The sequence below is a fragment of the Sus scrofa genome, chromosome 16 (genome assembly GCF_054392235.1).
Source record: "Sus scrofa isolate SSC_HxYL_T2T_F1_AM1 chromosome 16, Sscrofa_HxYL_maternal_Yorkshire_Landrace_v2.0, whole genome shotgun sequence".
Classification (NCBI taxonomy): domain Eukaryota; kingdom Metazoa; phylum Chordata; class Mammalia; order Artiodactyla; family Suidae; genus Sus; species Sus scrofa.
The window spans coordinates 77,211,410-77,236,475 of NC_139398.1; the positions used below are offsets into that span (position 1 = coordinate 77,211,410).

At 37.8% G+C, this 25,066-nt stretch overlaps 1 long non-coding RNA gene across 14 annotated transcripts in view; it reads right to left on the minus strand.

Moving 5' to 3' along the window:
- The window catches only part of LOC106506547 (uncharacterized), a 760,340-nt gene that overhangs the window by 326,207 nt on the left and 409,067 nt on the right, over positions 1–25,066 (minus strand). Inside the window, exon 3 of one of the 14 annotated variants that reach the window (XR_014830977.1) lies at positions 8,360–8,441. The exons of the other annotated variants lie outside the window; for them this stretch is intronic. This is a non-coding gene — a long non-coding RNA (uncharacterized LOC106506547). Of the gene's footprint in view, positions 1–8,359; positions 8,442–25,066 lie in introns of those variants that run through there. 14 annotated transcript variants of the gene reach the window in all.

Consider the following 25,066-nt stretch of genomic DNA (forward strand, 5'->3'; position numbering starts at 1 on the left):
TGCCACTCTCAGACTGGGGCCTGCAGGCAAAGAGGGCAGGGGGAGGGCCATGCTGGTCAAGGCAGTGGTTGGGGCAGACCCCGCCCTGCAACAGCCCCGCTGGCACACAAAGCAGCCACAGCTTCCTCCACTTCAGTTTGTTCCAAACAAATCCATTAAAAGCACCATCTTAATGAATATTTTATACAGTTATGACATCGTGAGTCTCATCTAGGAGGGGTTCTTCCTAAAGGCTGAGCCAACTAAAACTAAATGAACTACTAAAATAGCCAACTAATCATCAAGGTCAATAGAAATCTGGTCAAGGGACACGATAATTTTACACAAAGCAAAAAATGAAAGTCCTACATTCCCTTTTTTCGGATTTAAGAAGGCTGCTTCCTTTTTTTTTTTTTTTTAAGCTCTCTACCTGTCATGTTCAAATACTGCCATCCACCAGCAAAAGCCACCTATTTAGATAACTGATTTGTTTTTCTTTGGCCTCTTCATAGTTTCTAAAGAAAATCAACATCCATATCTGTGTGCTTTTCTTAAATCAGGTCAATTTCTGAACCCTTAGCAAGCGCGTGGATGCACCCTCGTGAGCACACACACACAGATAAAATGTCTTCACCCACTTCCCTCAGAAATAGAAACTGATGAGAATCCTAAGAGACCAATTCAACATCAGTCCCCGTCCTATGCCACTTTTCCCAGTCTTGTGCCTCTCCCAGGAAAATAGGATACATCTCAAGGGCTGAGCCTATAACACAGAGAGCAAACTAGTAGCCTATGTGTGAAATGCAACTTGCAGATGTGCTCTGTTTGCTGTGCCAGGGTTGGCTTACCTACTGTTTTTAAGAAATTTGAAATCACTGTTAACATTTTAAAATGTGGAGATTTCACAAACATTTCTGGGTTTCTGACTACTCTTGAACAATTAGGAGATCTGGCATGAGGGGGACCTACATTCCTGCACAGGGACAGCCAGCTGGAGCTGCATCATAGCTCATGGAGCGGCCAGACTCCCCCATTCCCAGACTCTATCATGTTCCTTTGACAGGAAGACAGAATTAGTTGCCATTTGTCATTACCCATAAGTGGCTGTTTTCCATAGAGTTGAAAATAAAGGCACCAAACCAGTGGAACACAGTATACAGCCCAAACCTATCCATGCATGTATAGTCACCTAATTACTGAAAAGTGTGCCAAGAACATGCAATGGGGAAAGGACTGTCTTTTCAATAAATGGTACTGGGAAAAATGGATATCCACATGCAGAAAAAAAGAAATGAAACTAGAACACTATCTTACACTACTAACAAAAATTAACTTGAAATGGATCAAAGACTTAAACATAAGACCCCCAAGAAGAAAATAAAGAGAACAAGACCATTGACACTGGTTTTGTCAATGATTTTTTTGTGTGTAAGATCCCAACAGCAAAGACAACAAAAACTAGCATAAATACGGAGGACTACATTAAACTAAAGGGCTTCTGTACAGCAAAGGAAATAATTAATAAACTGAATAGGCAGCCTATGGAATGGAAGAAAATATTCACCAGCCATGTATCTGATGAGGGGTTAACATTCAAAATATATAAAGAACTCATACAACTCAATATCAAAAGAAAAACAATCATAATAATAAATTCAAAAAGGAAATAATCCAATTTAAAAATGGGCAAAGGGCCTAAAAGACATTTTACCAAAGAAGACATACAAATGACCAATAGCTATATGTAAAAGTGCTCAACATCACTCATCATCATGAAAATGAAAATCAAAACCAAAGTAAGATACTACCTCACACTTGTCAGAATGGCTATCATCTCATAAACAAGAGATAAGAAAGGCCTGCAAGGATTTGGAGAAGAGGGAATCCTTCTGGTGGGAATGTAAAACAGTATAGCCATTATAGAAAAGAGCATGGCTTTTTCCTCAAAAATAAATAAATAAATAAATAAATAAAAATAATGACCATATGATCCTGCAATTCCACTCCTGGGCATATATCTGAAGAAAGTGAAATCATTATCTGAAAGAGATGTCTTCACACTCATGTTTATTACAGCATTGTTATTAGCAGACAAGATATGGAAACAATCTAAGTGTCTGTCAACAGATAAATGGATAAAGAAGATGTGGTATACATATATAATGGAATATTATAAAGCCACGAAGAAGAAAACCCTGCCATTTCCAACAACATGGATGGCCTTTAAGGTGTTAGGCTAAGTGAGCTAAGTCAGACAAAGACAAATATGTATGATGTCACTTATATATGCAACCTAAAGAAAAAACTCAGCTTGTAAAAAACAGAGCAGAATGGTGATTACTAGGAACTTGTGGGGGTGGGGGAGGAGGTGAAATAGGGAGATGGTGTTTAAGAGTACAGATTTGAAGCTAGCAGATAAATAACTTCTGGAGATCTAATGCACAGCAAAGTCATTACAGTCAATAATACTGTATTGTAAATTTCAAAGTTGCTAGGAGACGGGGTCTCCATTCTTATCATACAAAAAAGTAAAAACTAAGTGATGGGATAGAAATGTGAACAAATGCTAGCTAACATGTTGAAATACATAAATATTATTGAACCAACATGTTGTACTCCTTAAACAATGTCAATTTTCTCAAGTTGTAAATAATTTGGAGCAAAATATTTTTTGTAGCTCCATCTCTATCTAAAGTGGGAAAATGCGAAGTTCCCATTGTGGCTCAGTAGTAATGAGCCTGACTAGTATCCATGAAGATTTGGGCTTGATCCCTGGCTTTGATCAGTGGGTTAAGGATCCATTGTTGCTGGGAGCTGTGATGTACGTCACAAACACAGCTTGGATCTGGTGTTGCCATGGTGTAGGCTGGCATCTGTAGCTCTGATTTTCCATATGCTGCAGGTGCAACTCCAAAAAGCAAAAAAAAAAAAAAAAAAGCAAAAAAAAGAAAGAAAGAAAGGAAGGAAGGAAGAAGGAAAATGAATGACAGACTAGGAAAGCCATCTATTAGAAGGAAACTTGGAGAAAACCTAAAGCCTAATTCTGTGCAGGAGTGAAAAATATGCATTGGTGTTTAACATGCAAACAAAAACCAGGCCGCTTTAATTTCAGAGTCTCACCTTCCCCCAACAGGGATCTGAAATTGTCTAAAGTCACTAAACATCTTTGGAAATCAGTCTTTATCCCCATACTTTCATTTCCAGAGTTCTATGTGTGTTCCTTTGAACTTGGTAAAGTGCCAAGAATGAAAGAGGTGCCAAAAAAAATGTATTATGAACTAAAATTATATCATGCCTTTTTTCCCCTTTCCATTTGATTTCTATGTACCAACTACCACACATGGCCATCCACCCTTCTTGCTGGTCAGGGATCCTTTTAGAGGCTTTTTGTTCTAAAGTTTTATTTCACAACCAACCAGACAGAAAAGGACCTGGTAAAGGAATAACATAAAGTCTTTAGTGACTGATTTGATGAAGTATTCACTTGGAGACTAGCCAAACTTAGATTTAAATTCCAGCTTTACCACTATCTTAGCTTGAGTTTCCCAAACAGCAGAGCTTGCAATGAATCCGTGGCATATGTAGGTGGTTTACTGGCAGAACATGATCCCCTAAATGAGGGGGAAGGGAGGTGAACAGAAAAGAGGAAAAATCAACACAAGGGAGTATTATTAACTAGGTATTAACTGCTAGAGGGGACTGGTTACTTCACCAAGGACTTTTGAGGAGTCTTATGGAAAGTATGTTAGAACTGTCATCCAAGGACAAAAGCTTTTATCCATCAGCTCCTGCCCCCATTGGCAAAGGGTTGTCCCATAATGTGTTAACATGTTTATACAATCGAAAAAAGCCAGAAGCATAGGGGTAGAGTGGTGGCCTCAGCTGGAATCAATGGCAAAGCCAAGACAATATGAAGTGATGCACAAAGTGTGTCCTATACAATAACTGTGGTCAAACACTTCATTTCTGGAAACCTCAGTTTCCGCTGCCATAACTGGGTCAATATTAGTTCTTCCCTTTTAGGAAAGTAGGGAGAATATAATGAAATCAATCATGTAAAGCACATAGAAAAATGCCCAACACATAGTACATGCCAACGAACGGCTGCTTCACACATAAGCTCTTACCTCCAGGATTGTACACTATGGGGGACCTTCATCTAATAGCTCTACAGCAATAATCCATGAAATCAAGCAACGATAATTATTATCTCAGGATCTGCTTAGCAATAGATTCCAAACTGGCTGCTACTAGGCCAGTTCTGTCCCACAGACATGTATTCTTCCTCCCTCACATAAATCTCTCTATATTTATAAACATATATGTATATATATTATACATATATAAAATATATAAATACATTCATATATATTATCATAACAGAAATTAGTAACACTTAAAAATCAGAAAAAAATCGTAAAACTCAGATGTCCAGCTTACCCCTGAAAAATAGAAAGATCCGACCCCTCCAAGCTGCCATTCCCACTGTCAGCTGGAGCTGAATAGTGGTAACTCTTTCAGATGGGGCATGTTTTCTCCAATTTGCCACAATCCCCTCTAAGGTCATTGCACTCATCCACAAGCTGATGTGGGACATCTGCATTTGAACCCTCTGGACTAATACTTAACTAATACTTAGAAAGGCAGGGTCCCTGGAAACCCTGCCAGGACCTGAGGAAGAAGAACGCCAGAAATGACAAGGCCTTTATTTTTCAGTGAAACAGCTGAAGAGCCACCCCCGAGGCTGGGGAACTCAGTGTCCCTATGATGGAAAGCTAAGTGAATCCTGCTGAGGTGAGAGTGTGTGGTTCCAGCAAGTCTGGCTATTACCAACCTGAGGCTGAGGTCACCCCAGCTGCTCTCGGCGCCTGCAACTCTGTTTATTTCATTCTGGTTCATGCCAGAGATTTATTTTTATGAACAGTGAACATTTTTTGTAACATTCCCTCATTTAACCTTCATTATCAAAGTCTCTGCCCAAAGCCCATATAAGTACCATTATTGCCCATATAACATTTTCCAACATAAACCATTTAAGGCATTTTTTTCCATTTTTATTTATTTCTCCTCTGTTACATTTCATTTGAAATGTGCATGGGGGAGAATGTGTCTTGTTTTTATGTTGTCTCATACAGACCATAAGCCCTAATGGTGAGGGCTGCCTATTTTGGAGGTTAATAAGCAATGGGGACATTCATCACATGGAACAAACAACCAAGATACGCTGGCCTCTTAAAAAAGTACCGGGGAGGAGTTTTGCGTGACTGGGGAAACTGAAAGGAAAATAGCCCAGCTTCTTTGTCTCATCTGAAAGCCAAGAAAGGAAGCATCATGGTGGCACCAAAAAAAGGAAAGCAAGAAAATTAAAAGCGTAGTGTTGGAATAGCACTCCTCAAATTACCCATTCATATGCAGATTCTCCATGGACAAGGAAAGCATGTTTATCTCTGAATCTCTAGTATCTGGCCAGGGTCTGGTGCAAAGAGGATAAATTAACTAAAGTTTGTATTTGACTATAAGAAACTCAACTGACTTAAGCAAAAATATGAATACGTTGACTTAGTTGAAGAGTTTAAGATCTTTAGGCGCCTCTGTGTGCAAGAATTAAAACAGTGTCCTTAATTCTGTTTTTCTAGGATTCAATCTCTCTCCTCTCTCTCCCTCTCCTCTTCCCCCACCCCCTTCCCTACTCATTCTGCCTTTTCCTCTATTGGTTTCACTTTAAGCAGGATCTCTTCTTTTGGTAGTAAGGAGTTCATCAGTATTCTCTAGGTTTACATACCAATAAGCTCAGTAACTCCAGTATTAATGAATGAACAAAAAAAAAAAAAAAAAAAAAAAAAAACAGATAGAGAAGGAAGGGATCAAGGGAGGGAGTGGGGCAGGAGAAAACAAAGTATGGAGAGGGAAAGAATAGGCTTCTCTTTTTGAGCAGTTCCATCAGTTTGGATCCCTGAACACATCACTACTGTCACGGGAAAGAACTCCAGGGATCAGAAAACCCAACCTAGCCATGGGGACTGAAATTGTCTAGGGAGGAACGCATGCTGGGTGGTCATAAGCAGTATAGGTATACCAGAGAAGGACTGGATGATGCCGTTGCATGACAAGAACCGCAGGAGTCAAGAGCCCAGGCACTTCCCTCTGGAGTAAGCAGTGAGAAAGTCTCATGGATTCCATTTCATTCATTGCCGCAAAGAGGGACTGCCTCTCACTACATGCTGGGACTGTGATAAAGCCTGAGAAAGCAAAGATGCAAAGCTATTGTTGATCATTGTCAAATCTACTAACTGGTAAGGGCTATAGTCACAAAAACAAGCTGCTACAAAATCTCATGCTATGAAGAACTTCTAGAAGTACATGCAAGGAACAGGGGTATCTTTGAAGTCCTCCAGAAATAGAACCTGACTTTAGAATCTGTGCACAAATGACAGCTATTTGGAGGGCAATCTAGGAAATCCAGATAAAATAATAGGGAGGTAAGTCAGGGAAATAAAGAATGCCAGTATAGGGAGGATAATGCTATAATTTATATATAATATAATAATTTATATATATATATAGTATTTATACTATAATTTATATATAATTATGTATATGTATGTGTGTGTGTATGAATGTATTATAAGTGGTAACTATCCAAGTTACCACTGTTGGGAACTCCGAGATCCAGTATAGACCATATGCCCCAGAATTATTTAACTGGCAAAGGTGGGAACTGCTGATGAGGAAACTGGGGTGTTTATATAAACATTTCTGTCTACCACTGGCAAAAGGATGCTGGAGTAGGGGGCAGTAATTCCCCAGGTATTTCCAGCCTGCCAGTTGTGTGGGCAGAGTGGGTTTCAGAAGCCAGGGAAAGCCCTCAGGCAAAGAGATGCAGATGCCAGTTTGGCAGTCAGGCCAACTGCACTGGCACAGTAGGACCTGGGGGTTATGCACAGGGCAGTGGCAGTATCTGACCTTTAAGCAGAAGCCATTTTACTGCTGTTCCCTAAAATAAAGAAATTGGACCAGAAGTTCCCCAAGTGCTTAAGCAACTCTAAAATCCTAAGATGTAGGATTTAGTCTAATAATCTTATATTTTATATTTCCATGTCAGCATGTTTCAAACTGGTTTTAAAACAAAATAAAAATGCATGGGAAATGGGTGGGTGTAGGAGGTGGAGGCAGCTGAAAGAGTGATAAGATTAATGAATTTGTGGTCAAAAAGTCCAGGGCTTCACATAAAAATATATTCATCAAAACAGCCTAACATGCTTAGAAAGGATCTGCCTATATTTAACCCTATCATCTCAGTCCCTGCACTTGCAAGGTAGGATCAAAAATTCAGACCATCAGAAGAGGACACTCAAGGCTGGTGATTCATAGACGTGATAAAGGAAGCCCTGTTGTGCTAATGAGCATCTGGTTCTTTGGGCTCTGACCAAGTGCTCCCCCACCTGCATGGCCAGAGACAGGAACCAAGAGGTAGATGTAGCAAATCAGGCTGTGCAGAGGAAAATGACTTTTTCCCCTCTGTACTGAGGCTTAGTCCTGCACCACCTTCCTATTTCCAAAGCCTGCTCCCAACCCAGGGAAGCTGGCTACATTTGCTTATATTATTTTTAGCATTTGTTACCCTTGGAGGTGTTCTGGTGGCTGTTATGTAGACAGGGCCCCAAAATATGTTTGCAACAGGCCCATGGCTCTAGGGGCTCCCCATTCCAGGAAAACCCTGTTTCCCAGAACTGTCTGTAAAACCCCAACCCCCAATTAACCCACACTGGGCCCTGTATGAGAGTGTGTTATGTTAAGTTCCAAGGGACAGGTTTATCGTCTCATTTCTTAGGATGTGTTCTGGTAAATTAGATCTCATCTCTATTTTTTCCTTCCTTTTCTTTTTCCATTTCAGAGGACACCACTATTGTTGCTTCTAAATGAAGCTTAAGAATTACATTTGATTGCAAAGGATGGAGCATTTAAAGTGGTAAGTCTGGCGATGGAAAAAATGAAAATCATATAATCCAATAATGAACCACGACAATGGAGGGCACTCTCTTCCTGGCAGCACTGTTGATGATGAACTTCTCCAAATGCATGTGTGCTCAGCTCATTAGAAAGAACTACATTTCTTTCTTGGTCAAGCACAGGATCAAACTCCATGTAATTAAAGTTTTCAGTATGCACACAATAGTGGATGGCTTGCTGTTGTTTTCCCCCTTCCACTTGGGTAATTTTCCTAGAAAAGGACTTAATTTAGCAGATTTGGGGTGTGATGTGCGTATTACTGAGCACTAAGTTTTATTAGAAATGTAGAAAGAATACCTTTTTTGTAGACAAATTTGACCCTGATGCAAACATCTAACTTCTATGAACTTCTCTCAAGTCCTAGCACTTACCTCTGGGAACAAAACTGCCTCTAGAAAAAGAATAGTTATTGACCCCTAGCCTGCGAATCTCTATATGCCAAGGGTGCAGTTCTAAAAAGAAAAAAAAAAAGAGTTATTAGTATGGCTCAGGGAAACTGGAGAGGAAATGCTCTTTCTTTCTTAATATTGGTGAATGATAATTAAAGCTAATTTTTTTTTCTTTTTTGCTTTTTAGGGCTGCATTTGCAGGATATGGAGGTTCCCAGACTAGGGGGGTTGAATCAGAGCTACAGCTGCTGGCCTATGCCACAGCCACAGCAATGCAGGATCCGAGCCGTGTCTGCAACCTACACCACAGCTCACGGCAACTTCAGATCTTTACCCACTGAGTGAGGCTGGGGATTGAACCTACAACCTCATGGTTCCTAGTCAGATTCGTTTCCACTGCACCATGATGGGAACTCCATAAAAGCTAATTTTTATTGAGATGTTGTTATATATTAGGCACAAGTCCATGTGCCTTATGTGTATTATGTCCTTCAAACCTTAAAAATAATCTCATAGGGAAAATGCCATTAGGGCTCCTATTTCACAGATGAAGTAACTGATTCCATATTCCTCTTTTTTTATATCCCACACAAGAAATGATAAAAACCCGAGTTCCCGTCGTGGCTCAGTGGTTAGCGAATCTGACTAGGAACCATGAGGTTGTGGGTTCGATTCCTGGCCTCACTCAGTGGGTTAAAGATCCAGTATTGCCATGAGCTATGGTGTAGGTTGCAGATCTGGCATTGCTGTAGCTCTGGAGTAGGCCAGTGGCTTCAGCTCTGATTAGACCACTAGCCTGGGAACCTCCATATGCTGCAGATGCAGCCCTAGAAAAAGACAAAAAAAAAAAAAAAAAAGCTAAAAACAACTCTAAATACTACTCCCACTACTATTGCTATATGATGAATATTAATAATGCATAATTGACTTGTTAATTTAACTAGTTACTAACCAATATTGAACACTCAAATGTTAAAATAGTTCTAACCATTATTGGTAAAACCCAGAGAAACAAAAAATTACACTCAGATATGCCCAAACAGTATAAGGGTATACTTTGGGAACAACTATATGCAAAATCCTTGAGCAAAATAACATTCTTGCTAAATGCTCTATTTAGAAGGAAAAACAGAGAAAATAAAAACTGTGGTATTATTAACTAAATTCTTGCCCAATCTTGACATATATTTAAGACTAAAATGTATGGATAAAACTCATAGAGAACAGAACAAAACTACTACACATGCACCAATCATCTGAGTTAATATAGGTTCATAAGAAAGAGATGTAATAAAAATTACAGTTTTGGTTTTTTTTGCTTTCTTTTAATTATGAGTAAGTACTAATCTGAGGATATTTTATGCTATTTCAAATAAAGCATAGAAAGTGAAAACACACCCATTTTCCAGAACTAAAAGACACTGATGCTTCCCTAATTTATGTTTTAGATACTGTCATGTCAATATTTCAACTATATAAAATATAATAATTTCTTCATGTAAAAGGGATTATTTCCTTGACATTTAAAGAGTTTGTAAAAACCAGTAAGAGTAAGGTTAGGCAGGGCTTTCCTCACTCAGCCTGGCCCCTGCTCTGCTCCCCTCCTGTGCGAGTGAGCCCTGTGCACCTGATCGCTGCCCCACATGCCTCCCTTCTGGAGAGGTTGCTTTGTTCCTGCTACCTTGGGAGCAGTCTCCAGTGGGTTGCCCACATGCAGAGATGGGTCTGGAACCACAGCTGAGCCCTAGGGACTCTGTAACTAAGGAAGAAGTGCTGAAATGCTCCTTCTGCATTTCAGATTTACACCTGAATCACAGATTTACACCTCCACTACCAGCTCCATAAATCCAATGCCTACGGAACACCCCAACGGACGAAGAAGGCTCCTGTAGATGAGAAAGGTCTGGCTTTACCAACTGTGGGATTTGAGGACCTGTACATGTGGGGGTTGGTCCAGGCAAGAGTCTGAGCTATCTCCACAGCTCCCACTAGAAGCACAGGGGCACTACTACTGTAGTCCTGGGACCTGACATCAGAGGATCTGCACTGATGGCCTGGTGAAAACAATATCTAAGAGACACCAGGACCAACTGCCAGCAGAGCCAGGCCAATAAGTTTACTTGGTGAACCCACACAACAGAGGAAAGGTGATACCACAGAGCACACTCAGAGATAGATGAACAGCTCCAGCAGAGAAAAACTCTGGGGTTCCTCTCCCAGTGGGAATTCTCCAATCCTGCTTATTTCACACCACAGAGCACAAACAGTGCTCAGAAACATATCTAGGGGGCTCCTACCCCAACAACCAGGGAGCAGACCCTGCCCATGACAGAGCAGTGACAACCATAGAGCAAAGAGGGGGCCTTATTCAATACCCAGTGCATGCTCTGGTCAACACATCAGTAACACCTATCAGGAGGATAATGGCCAGTATACACTGAGCAAAGAGTTGACAAGCACCCCTATTAACAAAGAGCCCTCACGCTAAAAATATCAAACCCATACGGGTTGCCCAAAGTTGTTCTGAGCTCACAGCCATCTTTAAAGACACTCCTTGACAGAACTCTGGCCATCAGAGAGACAGACCTGGCTCCACCCACCAGTGGAAAGGCACAAATCCCTCATATCAGGAAGCCTGCACAAGCCCCTGGACCAGCCTCACCCATCAGGGGCAGATATCCAAAGCAAGAGCAACTACAATCCTGTAGCCAGCAAAAAAGTAGACCACAAACACATAAAGTTACATAACATGAGAGTATAGAGAAATATGTTTTGGAAAAAGGAACAAAATAAAAATCCACAAAAACAACTGAATGAAGAAGATATATCCTGAAAAAGAATTTAGAGTAATGATAGTAAGGATGATCCAAGATGTTGGAAAAAGAATGGAGAGACAGATTGAAAAGTTATAAGAAATGGTTTTTAAAAAACCTAGAAGATTTAAAAACAAAGAAACAAAGTTGAACACTACAATAACTGATAAGAAAAATAACCTAGAAGGAATCAACAGTAGAATGACAGAGGCAGAAGGATGAGTAAGTGAGCTGTATGACAGAATGGTAAAAATCACTGCCATGGAAAAGAATAAAGAAAAAAGAATGAAAAAAAATTTTGGACAATCTAAGAGACCTCTAGGACAACATTAAATGTACTGATATTGGTATCATAGAGGTGCCAGGAGGAGAAGAAAGAGAGAAAGGGTCGAGAAAATATTTGAAGAGATTATAGCTGAAAACTTCTTTAACATAGGGAAAGAAACACTCATTCAAGTCCAGGAAGCACAGAGTCCCATACAGGATAAATCTAAAGATGAACATACTGAAACACATGTTAATCAATCTCACAAAAATTAAAGACAAAGAAAAAAATATTAAAAGCAACAGGGAATAACAACAAAAAATATAGAAAGGAACCCATATAAGGTTATCAGAAGATTTTTCAGCAGCAACTCTGCAGGCCAGAAGGGAGTGGCATGATATACTTAATGAAAAGGAAAAACTTACAACCAAGAATACTCTAACCAGCAAGGCTCTCATTCAGAGTTGATGGATAAATCAAAAGCTTTTCAGACAAGCAAAAGTGAGGAAAATTTAGCACCACCAAACCAGCTTCCCAACAACAAATAAAGGAACTTTTCTAGATTGACAAGAAAAGGCCACAACTAGAAAAAAGCAAATTAAAAATAGGAGAACTAATCAGTAAAGGCAAACATAAAATGAAAGTAAGAGATCACCCACAGACAATTATGTTATCAAAACTAGCAACTGTAAAGAGAATACAAATGTAGAATATGGAAAATGCATTTGAAAGAGAATAGCAACCTAAAATAATTAGGTACATATTTAGACTGTTACACCAAAATCTAATGGGAACTGCAAAACAAAAACTACAGTAGACACAATTATAAAGAAAAAGCAAACCAAACGCAACACTAAAGATAGTCATAAAATCACAGGAAAACAAAAAACAAAGGGAAGAAAAAAGACCTAAAATAACAAATTAAAAACAATTAAGAAAACTGAAATAAGTACATACATAACAATTATTACATTGAATGTAAGTGGAGTTAAGTGTTCCAACCAAAAGACATAGATGGGCTTAATGGATACAAAAATAAGACCAATATATCTATAAGATACCCACTTCAGGTCTAGATACATATACAGACTGAAAGTGAGGGGAAGGAAGAAGGTATTCCATGCAGATGGAAATCATAAGAAAGCTGGAATAGCAATACTCATAGCAAATGAAATAGACTTTAAAATAAAGACAGTTACAAGAGATGAAGACTCTACATAATGATCAAAGGATCAATCCAAGAAGATATAACAATTGTAAGTACATCTGCACTTAACATAGAGGCACCACAATATATAAGGAAAATGCTTACAGTCATAGAAAGAGAAATCAATGGTAACACCATAATAGTGAGAGACTTTAACACTCCATTTACATCAATGGACAGATCAACAAGACAGAAAATCAATAAAGAAACACAGGCCTTAAATGAGACACTAAACAAGATAAACTTAAATGATATGTATAGAACACTCCACCTGAAAGCAGCAGAAAATAGCTTTGATCTCAAATACAAATGGAACATTCTCCAGAACAGATCATATTTTAGGCTACAAATCAAGACTCAGTAAATTTAAGAAAATTAAAATGATATCAAGCATCTTTTTCAACCACAACACTATGAGACCAGAAATCAATTACAATGAAAAAACAGCCAAAACCATAAACACCTGGAGGCTAAATGATATGTTACTAAATAACTAATGGATCACTAAAGAAATTAAAGAGGAAACCAAAAAATAACTAAAGACAAATGACAAAGAACACATAATGATCCAAAACCTGTGGGATGCATCAAAAGCAGTTCTATGAGGGAAGTTCAAAGCAATACACACTCTTACCTCAGGAAACAAGAAAAATCTCAAATAAACAACCTAACCTTACACCAAAAGCAACTAGAAAGAGAATAAACAAAACCAATAATTAGTAGAAGGAAAGAAATTGTAATGATCAGCAGAGAAATAAATAAAATAGAGTAAAAAAAAAAGAGAGATTAATGAAACCAAAAGTTTCACCTCACATCAGTCAGAATGGCCATCATCAAAAAGTCTATGAACAATAAAAGTCAGAGAGGGTGTAGGGAAAATTGAACCTTCCTACACTGTTGGTGGGAATGTAAGTTGGTGCAACCATTATGGAAAACAGTATGGAGATTCCTTTAAAAACTAAATATAGAGCTACCATATGACACAGCAATCCCACTCCTGGGTATATGTCCAGAGAACACCACAATTTATAAAGACACATGCAGCCCAATGTTTATTGCAGCACTATTAATAATAGCCAAGACATGAAAACAACCTAATGTCCATCGACAGAGGAATGGAAAAAGATGTGATTGATATATACATATATATATATATATATATATATATATATGGTGGAATATTAGCCCTAAAAATGAGCAAAAAAATGTCATTTGCAGCAAAATGGATGGAGCTAGAGATTATCATACTAAGTGAAGTAAGTCAGGCAGAGAAAGAATATCATCTGATATCACTTGTATATTTAGAATCTAGTAAAAAAAAAAGACACAAAAGAACTTATTTATAAAATGGAAAGAAACTCATATATTTTGAAATCAAATTTATGGTTACCATAGGAAAAACTGTGGTATGAATAATATAGGATGGGAATAATATATACACACTACTGTATAAAAAATAGATAATTTACAAGGGCCTACTGCATAGCACAGGGAAATCTACTCAACAGTCCATAATAACCTATATGGGAAAAAATAATGGAGATATATAAACAACCTAACCTTACACCAAAAGCAGATATATGTATATCTGATTCACTCTGCTATACACCTGAAATGAATACATTGTAACATTGTAAGTAAACAACACTCTAGAAAAATTTTTTAAAAAGAATAAGCAATATAAGAAAAATAAAACAACCTAATATGAATATGACTAATACACAACCCAATTAAAAGTGGGCAGAATACATGATTGAGTATTTCACAATAAAAAAATACTTTGGCTTATAAATATATGACAAAATGTTCAACTCTAGTTAAATCAAACAATAAAATGACATTTTGACCTATCAGTTAAATTCTTAAAGATGTTATCATGGGACATATATTTTATAGGCTCCCAAATCATAATAAACATTGTAAGTGGTTCAAATGTTGATTTCAATGTTCTTCATAAAGAGTACAATTGTTTCTTTTCCCTTTTCTCTTCTTTTATCCCCAGGCTGTGACTGTTCTCACTTTGGCCTTTTATCTTCCCTTCAGCAACAATGTTGGTTATGTCTGCACAGTATCGCTAATTCAAGTAGTTGAATCAAATTATTTGGGGGATTGTGTATGTACCTTCAGAGAGACAACCCATTCACATGAATTCCTATGGAGAGAACAGGACAGCCAGCAGTCTCTTATTAAGGGTACTTCTCATTAAGCCCACAGGTTTAAATGCATTATTCCCATAGTTATCAACATCCTTTGAAAAAAGATGCCCAGATGAGATTGGCAAAGCTATCTTTTTGTTCAAGACAGTAGTCAGGAGGGGAACAAATAAAGGGGACGCCATTTAATGAGTCTGGAGTGTCAATTTGGATAAATTTTGAATTCTGAATTTTGAAAAATACATGGGCTATCTTAACCTTGAAATTTTGACCATTACCTTTTTTTAATGTGAATGTCAATTTTTAAATATAAATAATAATGCACTTAGTGTTTATTTACATAATTAATCATTTAATCCTCATAATAAGCCTATGACATGGTGCTATTATTATTCCCCATGTACAAATGATGAAGCTAATGTTTAGAGAGATTAAAGAATTTGTCCAAAATCTCATGGTAGAGCATTGACTCAATCCCAGGCATTCTTTCTGTACTCTGGATTCTGGAAGACTTACTCCACCTATCAACTTTTGCTATGTCCAGAAAATAATTTTGTTCACCCCCATGCTATGGATCAGGACTCATGTCCATAGGGATGAATTTCCTTTCATAGACTCTACAGCTCCTTTGGGTGAGACTGGCATTCAGTGGTGTTTAGAGAAGGCAAAGGGCATCTTCTCTGTGCTTTCCTCACTTCTAAGATCTCCCAGTGGACTAGCTCCAAATGCTTCTCCTGGTTGGAGATGCTTCAAAATGCTCTGTTTCATTTCTGCTTCAAGAATGCTAATCAGCCCTAATCATCAGGCAAAATTTCCTTTAATCCAAAAACACTTGATCAAGCCCAGTGGTACCATCAGCGATTTGGTTAAGACCACAAGGAAGCAGGCAAAGAGTGTCCATGTGTCATGACCACTTCATAGATATTTTCTACATGGCTTAAGAATATATAACAAAACCAATGGGGAAAAATTTCAGAGAGAGATTTCATGCCATCTGTACTGGCTTATTAATAACTGGAATTTCCTCAAGAGGAAGGAACTCAGATCCCCCTGTCAGTGGAGGTAGGTAAGAAGAGGATGAGTAGTTATTTGACAGAAATATAAAGGGATCACAAAAATCAACTAAAGAGTTAGACTAGGTTCGGAAGTTTCCAGTTTTGCTTTCTGATACATGACTGTGGCCACAATCGCTTCTGTAGTATAACACAGGTAATTTGTTACTACTCATATAGAACAACATTTGTGATTTTTTTAAATATATAAATTAAATCAGTTTCATGATTACAAGGAATGAAAACTGTCAGATATGGAAGAGCTAGGAGAACTGAAAGAAAAGAATTGCACATACTCACAAACCAAATTATATTTGCAGTGAGCAAACTTGACTGACCTCTATCAGTGGGAGATTCTTATCCTCGTCTACATTGTTCTTCCTTTTGCTGTGATAGAATTAAAGTTTGAGAACAAGTATATGCTTGGTCTTTAAGATTTCCTCCAAGCCTGAGACACCATGATTCTGTGATTTTAAAGGTCAGGGAAATGATGGCACAGAGCAGAAGTGTTCCAGCCTCAGATGTGGCTGGCCATGATGCTAAGGCTAAGTAAGTCTCAGCGATTTAGGGCATGAGAAGACTATGCTTACATCTTTGGCTCCCTCTCTGAGGGGTGCGAGGGATAAAATAATGGGGTTACTTCACATCTAGAAGAAGTCAGGCCACCTGTGTGAAACTCAAGCAGAGAAATCCACAGCAAGAGAAAGAAAGAGAGCATGGGAGACCTAGCATTGATAGATGAGGTTGAACTAAGGACCTATCTAAAGAAAGTATCTTAACCAAGCATGAGGTATGTATATATGCATGTGGGGAGTGGGGAGAGAGATGTAGATAAATTCTCAAAATGAAATGAATGGCAGTGGAGCCAAAGTTCTGGGCTCAGAGGCACACATTATTTACTACGGCACCTGGGGCACAGGCTCACTGATGGCATTAGTAGCACCAGTTTCTGAGGTGTAAGCATCTGCAGAACACCCATGGCAATGGGATCTGGGTCTCTGGGGCTCATTGAGGTGATGTGGGGGTGGATGTGCAGGATACAGCAATGGTATGAGATCAGTGATGACAGCGTGTACTACTAGCCTGGGCCAGTGTAGGATGGGAGGAGGGACCATGTAGTAGTATATCATCCACCCTTCTCCCCCTATCTGTCACCCCAGGGATGGCAGGTCCAAGTCCAAACTCAGGTCCCAGGACATGGAGTACAAAGTAACAACAGCACAGCCCTGGAACTCAGGACCTATAGTGCAGGTATACAGCACCAGTGATGGAGAGTCAAAGCCATGACTTAGGATTCAGGAGATGGGGAACAGCTCAGTGGCACCTCCATTTCAGCAGATAGCAAAGCACTGTGGCCTCCCAATCATGGAGAGCAGGGAGCAGCAACAACCCCTGGAGGGAGGATTCAATCACAGCAGCAGCTCTAGCCCCAGAGAGGAGATGCACTGTCATCAGTTGAGTTCATCACCAGTGAAGACTGCAAGAATCCTCAATAGCAAAGGCTGCAAATGTCCACGAGGGTGACAAGGATTTCTGGGGTCTTTCTTTTCTCATATCCCCATAGCATGAAATCTCACTTATGGGATCCCTTTTGGCACTGAGCTGTTTCACAGCTTTCTACACTTCTCTATGCTGCAATCTAAGTTATCTTACTTGCCAGGGTTTCTGCAACTTCTTCATTGTAGTCTTGGCTCTCCCAGAGCTATCCTTCTAAGTATGTAGTTATTGGTTGTTTTAGTTGTTTTTTTGGAATAGACAAGTGTTTGAAACTCCTAGTCTACCATCTTTCTGATGTTTCACATTTTGAAATATAAATATATAGTTTTGCCAATTATATCACCACAGAGCTAGATGAAAGATTTGTTGAATATACAGTAAAAGTATGATATTAGACTGAAACTTGGACCTACTCAAGGAAATGATGATTGTTGCAAATGGAACAAATGAGGGAAAACTGAATTCATTTTATTATTTTTATTACTTTTAATTGTTCTACAAGATAATTCTTAAAGTAAAAAAAGTAAGAATACATTGTTAAAATCACAAATGAAGGGAGAAATACTGGAAATATATCATTATAAGGTACTTACAAAATGCATAAAATGATATATTATTTGAAGCTAGATTCTAAGTAAAGATGTGTATTTTAAACTCTTGGGCAGCCAATAAAACTATTTTTGAGGCAGTATTACACATGAGTTAACAGGGGATATAAAATGAAATCATTAAAAGATGCTTAATTAACAAGTGAAAGGCATTAAAAAGGGACGGAAAAACAAAGAACTGAAGGAAAGAATAGAAAACAGCTAGCAAGATGATAGATTTTAATTCAGTCATATAAATGCTAACACTGAATGTCCATAGTCTAAATCCAACAACTAAAAGACAGAGATGGTCATACTGGATAAAAAAAAGTAAGACTCGAATCATTCTTTCTACAGAAACTCACTTTAAATATAAAGGCATAGATGTATTAAAAAGAAAAGATGGAGAAACGTACACCATAAAAACACTACAGAAAAGAAACTGATGTAGCTACATTAATAACTAATCTAATTTATAAAGTAGAACTCTAAACAAGAACAAAACACTAAACTGACTTATATACAATACTCTACTCAAAAGGAGCAAAATATAATTTTTTTCCTCAGGTACACCTGGAACATTCACTAACACAGGTCACATTTGGAACCATTAAAGAAACCTCAATAAATTAAAGAATAGAAATAGTATGATGTGTGTCCTCAGATTATAAAGATTTAAACAAAAAAAATTAGTAATAAAAGAGTATCTGGAAAATTACCCAATTTTTTTTAAATTAGAGAATATACCTTAAAATAACCCATAGAACAAAGTGGAAGTATCAGACTTTAAGTATTTTCAATTGCATCAAATTACAAAACAACATAGGTAGCTAGAGCAGTATTTAAAGAGCCATTAATAGGATTTACTGCTTCTCTAAGAAAAAAATCTCAAATTATTGATCTAAGTATCCACTTAGAGAAACTAGAAAATATATATATATTCAAAGTAAATCAAAGAAAGGAAATAAAAATGAGACCAAAAGTCATTGAAATTGGAAAAAGAAAAATGATAGATAATTATCAACAAAACCAAAAGTTGATTCTTTGAAAAAAAAAAAACAATAAAAATATATAAACCTCTAGCCATACTAACCAGAAGAAAAACCCAAATTATCAATATCAGGAACAAAAGAGGGATTATCATGGTATAAACTAAAGACATTAAAAAATTATTAAGAATACTACAAACAACTTCATATTCATAAATTTCAAATGTACCAATTCCTTGAAAGTTAACAGTTATCCAAATAACCTGAATATCCTCTATTAAAGAAACCAAATTCATAATTTAAAACTTTTTGAAAAAATAAAATCCCTTGCCCCAGGTCACTGCACAGGCAGCTTACCAAATAGTTAAAGGCAAATAATATAAAATGTCAATTTACTAGAAAAATATATTATTTTGACGTCAATTCTCTTCAATTTGATCTATATATTCATTGCAATCTCTATCAAAATCTAAGCAGACTTTTTTTTTTAGAAATATCTAAAAATGATGATGCTAACTCTAAAAAATTATAAATGTATGTAAGAAACAACAGGACTAGAAGAGACAAAATCTTTTTGAAAGAAAACTCAAGTTGGAGGACTCATAATACACATTTTTGAGACATAAAGCTTCTATAAATCAAGACAATGCAGTACTGGTAAAACAATGGACACAAAAATGAATGAACTGAATAGACAGCCCAGAAATAAACACACACATGTAGAGTTAAGTGATTTTTGACAAAGGTGCAAAGGCAATTAAATGGAGTTAAGAAAAAAAAAAAAAAAAAGGGAGTTAAAGATTTGTTTCAATAAACAGTGCTTAAATAATTGGATGCCCAGGAGTTTCCATCGTGGCCCCGTGGAAAAGAATCTGATTGATATATATTAGGATGCAGGTTCCATCCCTGGCCTTGCTCGGTGGGTTAAGGATCTGACATTGCCATAAGCTGCAGCGCAGTTCATAGACATGGCTAGGATCTGGCATAGCTGTGGCCATAATGTAGGCCAGCAGCTACAGCCCCAATTCAACCCCTAGCCTGGGAACTTCCACATGCCATGGCTGCAGCCCTAAAAAGACAAAAAAAGAAAGACCAAAAAAAAAAAAATTGGATATCTATAAAAGGTGAACTTTGACCTATACCTCACATCCTATACCAAAATTAGCTCAAAATAGATCAGGTCCACAGAAAATGAAGAGCCATAAAACTCTTATTAAAAAAATAAAAACACAGAAGAAAATGCATGTGACTTTTGAATAGCCATACTAACCGGAAGAGTTTTCATATATGGCAGTCAAAGAATGATTTATGAAAGAAAAAACTGGAGTTACCATCATGGCGCAGCATAAACGAATCTGACCAGGAACCATGAGGTTGCGGGTTTGATCCCTGGCCTCGCACAGTGGGTTAAGGATCTGGCATTGCCGTGAGCTGTGGTGTAGGTCATAGACACAGTTCAGATCTGGCATTGCTGTGGCTCTGGCGCAGGCCGGCAACTACAGCTCCGACTGGACCCCTAGCCTGGGAACCTCCATATGCTGCAGGAGCGGCCCTAGAAAAGGAAAAAAGAAAAAAGAAAAAAAAAAAAAGAAAGAAAAAACTAAGTTGGACTGCATTCAAATTAAAAACATTTGCTTTGTGACAGAAACTATCAAACAAATGAAAAGATAAGCTACAGACTAGGCTGGCCTAAAAATAAACACATTTCTGACAAAGGACTTTACAAAACATGTAAAGAACTTTCAAAACTCAACAATAAAAAACATTCTAATTTTTTTTTTTTTTGTATTTTTGCCTTTTCTAGGGCCACTCCCATGGCATATGGAGGTTCCCAGCCTAGGGGTCTAATCGGAGCTGTAGCCACCAGCCTATGCCAGAGCCACAGCAACACGGGATCCAAGCCACGTCTGCAACCTACACCACAGTTCACGGCAACGCCGGATCCTTAACCCACTGTGCGAGGCCAGGGATGGAACCTGCAGCCTCATGGTTCCTAGTCAGATTCCATAACCACTGAGCCACAGAGAGGAACTCCTAAAAACATTATAATTTTAGAGTTCGCCTGTGGCATAGCTGGTTAAGGATCTGACATTGTCTCTGCAGTGGCCTGGGTCACTGCTGTGGCTTGAGTTTGATCCTCATCCCAGGAACTTCCACATGCTGTGGGCAAGGCAAAAAACAAAAACAAAAAACCAAGAAAAAAACTAATTTAAAATATAGGCAAGAGATCTGAGCAGTGACTTCAACAAAGATGTATAGATGGTAAATAAACACATAAAGAGATGTCCAATAGCATTAACACTAAGGAAGTGTAAATTAAAACCACAATGAGATATCACTATATACCTATTAGAATGGCTAAACGGTAACAATTATAATAACAACTACAACAAATGTAATTCCAAGTTTCAGTAACGACATGGAGTGACTAGAATTCTCATACACTGCTGGTGGGAATGTCCAATGGGAAAGTCTTCTGGAAACAGTTGAAAATCTCTTAAAAAGTTAAACAAAACTACCACACTTTATGTAAACCTAAAGATAAGCAAATAAAGAAACCAGGATGTGGTGGGAAAGAAGGAAAGCAGCCTGTGGCAAACAAATTTAACTGAACTACAAATCGATCCCATAACCGCAATAAAAGGGTTGGAGAAGAATGCAGCTGTCCTGTGTAACATCCCAAAGCACTGTTTTCGGAGGGTCCTATTGGGCTAAAAATAGAAAGAACTATACACAAACACTACACTGGTAAATTTGCTTTGTACAGGAATATGGACTAGGACTCCCGAAACTACTATATTTGTGTAAAAACTTGAACAAGTAAGTATATACATTGTGCACCTAATAAGAGTCAAGTTTCTTAGTGTTGGAGAAAGTAGTTAAAAATAAGGAAAAGGGAAGATTGTGGCGCTGGACTGACATCAGAGGTATTAACGTGGAATAGATAAAGATCGACAGACGAATAGATAGACATGTGTATGAATGTGTGAATTAGTACACATAGATACATTTCCTAGCTCTATCCACTGAGAGGACCTAGAAACATGAAGCTTCAGTAGCAATAATCACAGTTAACACCCAGAACTTAGTTTATTAATTACTTTGTCCAATAAAAAGAACTAGCCTTCTTGAACAACTGGTTGATTTCTGGGCTAGGGCAGGGAAATATATATATGTCAAATATATATATGACAGCATATGGAAATGACAGCACCAATCTGGAAATACTGCCAATGGCCAAAGTTTGAGCAATTGAGCAAAAAAATAAATAACCTTAATATTGGATTACAGTACAAGAATAAAAAAAATCCAAAAGTCCATACTGAATAAACAAATAAAAGAAGTAGTGACATCTCTTCCTTACAGAGTAATTCCAAAGAAAGCATGTAAAAGGAATCAAAAATAGAAAATCACCTTTAGAATACCATAGTAAGAATTGCTGCAGAAAAAGTTCACCAATGAATGCTTAAATTAGTAAGTCAAAGTTGAGATCGAAACAGAGTATCTTTGTTAATCCCAAAGTATCATCTTGAAAACATTTAGTAATTCCAAAAAGGAAAATGTTAACTTTTCAATGGCCAACCCAGGTAGCCAGCCAAGTGATGGACGATAGCCACATGGTCAAGGTCAACATCACCAGTAACATGTAGTGACACCATGGACCCCTTAATACATGCATGCAGAAGGGCGCATCTCCTTTATTCTATTCTTCTCAACAATGTTCTACTTCAGGATAATCAAGAGAAAACATCAAACAAATATAAACTACAGAACATTCTACAAAGTAATTAGCAAGTGCTCTCTACATGTGTCAAGGTCACGAAAGAAAAGGAAAGACAAAGGAACTGTCGTCACAGATTGGAAGTGACTAAGGAAACATAAAACACAAACATAAAACTAAACATAATCTCAGGACAGAAAAAGGACATTAGTGTGAAAACTACTGAAATCTGAATAAGTGCTGTAGTTTGGTTAATAGTATTGTGCCAAAATTAATTTCTCGGTTACACATGCTATTAGCATAAGTGTATAATGCATGAAGGCTAAACGTAGTGTTTTTTCAGCTCTTCGGCAAATCTAAAATCATTTCAAAATACAAATAACTTTTTAAAAGCAAACAACAACTTATATAATTATTCTAGTTATCTATTGTATCTAAAATAAAAGTCCTTGCTCTCTGGTTCCAAGTAACAAGAAGCATTTTCCATACAAAAAGCATGTTATTTGAAGAAGAAGAAAAAAGTTGCCTCTTACAACAATTATGTCCTATTCATTCTCTCTCTATGGTTGTTAGGATTTTATCTTTGTTCATGAATCCATTGGTTCCTCATACAGATAAGAAACCAAGGGGGAAAGAAATCACTAAGGTGGTGAGAAAAATGAAAAGTATTCCGTTGGCTGGAAAAATTCCAAGCTGGGCAGAGCCCTATTTTCAATATTTGCTTTTGCTCATTTTTGCTCATTTGCTCATGCGGGTATGCATGTATACACATATGTATGTATGCTAGTCTATATGTATGATCACCTAGGCCTGTTGAGACCTATGACTCTAATTAAATATTGGTTTTTTTCTGAGCTTTTGGACCCTCTCTGATATCTGTGATGGATGCACTGCTACACTTGGATCTTTTTCAAATTCCCACTCCTTTTAACAGCTTCTTTGTGCCAAGGGAGGAAGATTTGAGGGAATAATGGAGCTAACCTCACAGTTCCCTCAATGGGTTTCAAGAACAGACCCAGCCAGAGCTTCCAAATGGAGAAGGCAGGCCAAGGCATGTTGAGAATCATGGAATCAAGTGATTTGGGAGCTGTAGGGGCCCTTATCAGGTCACCTTCCTTCCTAAAGGGCATGCATTATTCTATAATGCATTCTCCTTGAACAATGTCTCAGCATCAACATCCCATCAATTAAATGTGGAGAAAGTGTATACTGGAAAGTAAAGGAAAAGATGCTTTTTATCATCAGGCAGTCTTATCAAATGGAACTTGGCAGTGAACTGGAAACACAGGACTCTGTCACTGTTTCCTTGGCTACAGAAGAGGAGAGATGCCTGCCTTCTTCCACAACTTAGACTTGTTGCAAGGATGAAATGGACTAACTGAAAGGAAAATGGCAGGAAAAAATTGCAGATTGGTGTTTTTGTTGAAATGTTAGGATTTTCTCTCTTCCAGTCTCATTGCTCTCAGGAAAAAATAAATCATCTCTGACAGTGTTGCACAAAGACTTTCATAAGCTAATGCCAACCTGCCTCTTATCTCTGGACAGTCTTCTTTATGTCCGTCATCCAGGCATGCTGGACAGCACACCATTCACTTTCCACACATTTCTGTCTCTGCACATACTCTTCTTCCATTTGGGAGTAATTCTCCCTGCTTTTACCCAATCCTGATTCCCCATTGACTAAATCATTCCTGCTTATCTTCCAAGTTTCAACTTAAATGCTTCTTCTAGAAAGCCACTGTCCAAACCCCTCTCCTCCCAGATACCCAAATCCCAGCAAAATTAATCTTTTAATACATATATCCCCAACCAAATCTTCAATTCCTAGAATGGAAGAATCTGCCTTTTTCACATGTATTCCTGGTTCCCAATAGGGTCTACCAAAGAATAGCTTTTCAATAAATGCTTGTTGAATGAATCAATAATTGACAGATGAATAAATGCATGCTTTCAATGTAAGTTTCTTAATCTAAGTCCCATTTGGGGGAGTGAGTTATGAAGAACATATTCCAAAGACTAGAATGATAGAATAACTAGTGAATATGCAAGAGAAAACTGTTTAGTTGAACTAGTCATTTTTAAAAAGGGAGAGTCTGAAACAAATTCTGGGCTGCTGATCTGTTATTATTAGTGCAATTAACATGATAGCAACTTACATTTATGTATCCTACTAAATGATCAGCAATTTGCTAAATATTTGTACTTGTTTTTTTTTTTTTTTTTTTTTTTTAGGGCCACGCCTGCAGGCTAGTGGTCAAATTGGAGCTGCAGCTGCCGCCCTATACCACAGTTCATGGCAACACTGGATCCTTTACCCACTGAGTGAGGCCAGGGATGGAACCTACAGCCTCATGAATCCTAGTCAGGTTTGTAACCCACTGAGCCACAATGGGAAGTATGTTTT